This window comes from Arachis ipaensis, chromosome B3, assembly GCF_059453495.1.
Source record: "Arachis ipaensis isolate K30076 ecotype BB chromosome B3, ASM5945349v1, whole genome shotgun sequence".
In the NCBI taxonomy this organism is placed as follows: Eukaryota; Viridiplantae; Streptophyta; class Magnoliopsida; order Fabales; family Fabaceae; genus Arachis; species Arachis ipaensis.
In genome coordinates, this window is record NC_142438.1 from 68,379,193 (window position 1) to 68,382,980 (window position 3,788).

Here is a 3,788-nt window from a genome sequence, read left to right on the forward strand (position 1 = left end):
AATTTATTTCTTCTTTTAATTTTCGAAAATCACTAACCATTTTTCAAAAATAATTTTTGAAAATTCTCTTTCTCTCTCATCTCCTTCTATTTATTTATTCATCTACTAACACTTCATCTCACCCAAATTCGAACCCCCTCTTCCATCTGTGTTCGAATTTTCTCTTCTTCCCTTCTTTACATTACATTCTTTTCTTCTTCTACTCACACAGGGGAACCTCTATACCTGGGTAAAAAGGATCCCTATTATTATTATTTTTCTGTTCCCTCTTTTTTATATGAGCAGGAGCAAGGACAAGAACATTCTTGTTGAAACAGACCCTGAACCTGAAAGGACTCTGAAGAGGAAACTAAGAGAAGCTAAAATACAACAATCCAGAGATAACCTTACAGAATTTTTCGAACAAGAAGAGGATATGGCAGCCGAAAATAATAATAATGCAAGGAGGATGCTTGGTGACTTTACTGCACCTAATTCTAATTTACATGGAAGAAGCATCTCCATCCCCACCATTGGAGCAAACAATTTTGAGCTGAAACCTCAATTAGTTTCTCTGATGCAGCAGAACTGCAAGTTCCATGGACTTCCATCTGAAGATCTTTTTCAGTTCTTAACTGAATTTTTGCAGATCTGTGATACTGTTAATACTAATGGAGTAGATCCTGAAGTCTACAGGCTCATGCTTTTCCCTTTTGCTGTAACAGACAGAGCTAGAGTGTGGTTGGACTCTCAACCCAAAGATAGCCTGAACTCTTGGGATAAGCTGGTCAAGGCTTTCTTAGCCAAGTTCTTTCCTCCTCAAAAGCTGAGTAAGCTTAGAGTGAATGTTCAAACTTTCAGACAGAAAGAAGGTGAATCCCTCTATGAAGCTTGGGAGAGATACAAGGAACTGACCAAAAAGTGTCCTTCTGACATGCTTTCCGAATGGACCATCCTGGATATATTCTATGATGGTCTATCTGAATTAGCTAAGATGTCATTGGATACTTCTGCAGGTGGATCCATTCACCTAAAGAAAACGCCTGCAGAAGCTCAAGAACTCATTGACATGGTTGCTAATAACCAGTTCATGTACACTTCTGAGAGGAATCCTGTGAGTAATGGGACGCCTCAGAAGAAGGGAGTTCTTGAAATTGATACTCTGAATGCTATATTAGTTCAGAACAAAATATTGACTCAGCAAGTCAATATGATTTCTCAGAGTCTGAATGGAATACAAGCTACATCCAACAGTACTCAAGAGGCATCTGCTGAAGAAGAAGCTTATGATCCTGAGAATCCTGCAATTGCAGAGGTGAATTATATGGGTGAACCCTATAGAAACACCTATAATCCCTCATGGAGAAATCACCCAAATCTCTCATGGAAGGATCAACAAAAGCCTCAACAAGGCTTTAATAATGGTGGCAGAAATAGGTTTAACAATAGTAAACCTTTTCCATCATCCACTCAGCAACAGACAGAGAACTCTGAACAAAATACATCTAATTTAGCAAACTTAGTCTCTGATCTGTCCAAGGCCACTGTAAGTTTCATGAATGAAACAACGTCCTCAATTAGAAATTTAGAGGCATAAGTGGGCCAGCTGAGTAAAAGGATCACTAAAATCTCTCCTAGTACTCTCCCAAGCAATACAGATGAAAATCCAAAAGGAGAGTGCAAGGCCATTGAATTAACTATCATGGCCGAACCCACAAGAGAGGAGGAGGACGTGAATCCCAAAGAAGAAGACCTCCTGGGACGTCCAGTGATCAATAAGGAGTTCCCCTCTGAGGAACCAAAGGAATCTGAGACTCATCTAGAGACCATAGAGATTCCATTGAACCTCCTTATGCCATTCATGAGCTCTGATGAGTATTCTTCTTCTGAAGAGAATGAGGATGTTACTGAAGAGCAAGTTGCCAAGTTCCTTGGTGCAATCATGAAGTTGAATGCCAATTTATTTGGTGATGAGACTTGGAGAGATGAACCTCCCCTGTTTACCAATGAATTAAATGCATTGGATCAACTGAGATTGCCTCAGAAGAAACAGGATCCTGGAAAGTTCCTAATACCTTGTACCATAGGCACCATGACCTTTGAGAAGGCTCTATGTGACCTGGGGTCAGGAATAAACCTCATGCCACTCTCTGTAATGGAGAAACTGGGAATCTTTGAGGTGCAAGCTGCTAAAATCTCATTAGAGATGGCAGATAATTCCAGAAAATAGGCTTATGGACAAGTAGAGGACATATTAGTAAAGGTTGAAGGCCTTTACATCCCTGCTGATTTCATAATCCTAGATACTGGGAAGGATGAGGATGAAATCATCATCCTTGGAAAACCCTTCCTAGCCACAGCAAGAGCTGTGATTGATGTTAATAGAGGTGAACTAGTCCTTCAATTGAATGAGGACTCCCTTGAGTTTAAAACTCAAGGACATCCTTCTGTAAACATGGAAAAGAGGCACAGTAAGCTTCTCCCACTGCAGAGTCAACTAGAGCCCCCACAGCCAAACTCTAAGTTTGGTGTTGGGAGGCCACAACCAAACTCTAAGTTTGGTGTTGAACTCCCATATCCAAACTCTAAGTTTGGTGTTGGGGAGTCTCAACAATGCTCTGAACATCTGTGAGGCTCCATGAGAGCCCACTGTCAAGCTATTGACATTAAAGAAGTGCTTGTTGGGAGGCAACCCAATTTTTATTTAATGTTAATTTATTTCTATTGTTCTTTCATGTTTTATTAGGTTCATGATCATGTGGAGTCACAAAATAAATAGAAAAATCAAAAATAGAATCAAAAACAGCAGAAGAAAAATCACACCCTGGAGGAGGAGTTCACTGGCATTCAAACTACCAGTAAGGATCATCTGTCTGGCATTCAACGCTAGAACAGAGCATGGATCTGGCGTTGAACGCCAGAAACAAGCAGCATCCTGGCGTTCAGACGCCAGAAATGTGCTGCATCTGGGCGCTGAACGCCCAGAACAAGCACCAATTCGGCGTTTAAACGCCAGAATTACATGCAAAGGCATTTTACATGCCTAATTGGTGCAAGGATGCAATTCCTTGACACCTCAGGATCTGTGGACCCCACAAGATTATCTCAGCATCTGTGGACCCCACAGAATTCCCACCTACCTCCACTCATACTCTTCCCTCTTCTCAATGTTCATCCTCTCTTCCCAATAAACACCCTTCCCCAAAACCATTCCCCAATCACCTCAAGCTCTCTTCCCTATTACCTATTCGCCACTCACATCCACCCACTCTTCCCCGTAAACCTACTTCATACACCCCACCTACCTTCAAAATTCAAAATCACTTTCCCACCCAAACCACCCTAAATGGCCGAACCTAACCCCTCTCCCTTCACTATATAAACCCCTACATTCTTCTTCATCTATTCTTTCTTCTCTTGCTCGAGAGCGAGCAATATTCTAAGTTTGGTGTGGTAAAAGCATAAGCTTTTTATTTTTCCATTACCATTGATGGCACCCAAGACCGGAGAATCCTTTAGAAAAGGGAAAGGGAAGACAAAAGCTTCCACCTCTGAGTCATAGGAGATGGAAAGATTCATCTCCAAAGCTCATCAAGACCACTTCTATGATGTTGTGGCCAAGAAGAAGGTGATCCCCGAGGTCCCTTTCAAGCTCAAGAGAAATGAGTATCCGGAGATCCGACATGAAATCCAAAGAAGAGGTTGGGAAGTTCTAACAAACCCCATTCAACAAGTCGGCATCCTAATGGTTCAAGAGTTCTATGCCAATGCATGGATCACTAGGAACCATGATCAAAGTAAGAACCTGA

At 41.5% G+C, this 3,788-nt stretch overlaps 1 non-coding gene across 1 annotated transcript; it reads right to left on the bottom strand.

Annotated features, from left to right (window-relative positions):
* Nucleotides 1–811: 811 nt before the first annotated feature.
* On the bottom strand, nt 812–919 carry LOC148571001 (small nucleolar RNA R71). The gene has a single exon (XR_015908944.1). It is a non-coding gene; the product is annotated as a small nucleolar RNA R71 (small nucleolar RNA).
* Nucleotides 920–3,788: the final 2,869 nt, after the last annotated feature.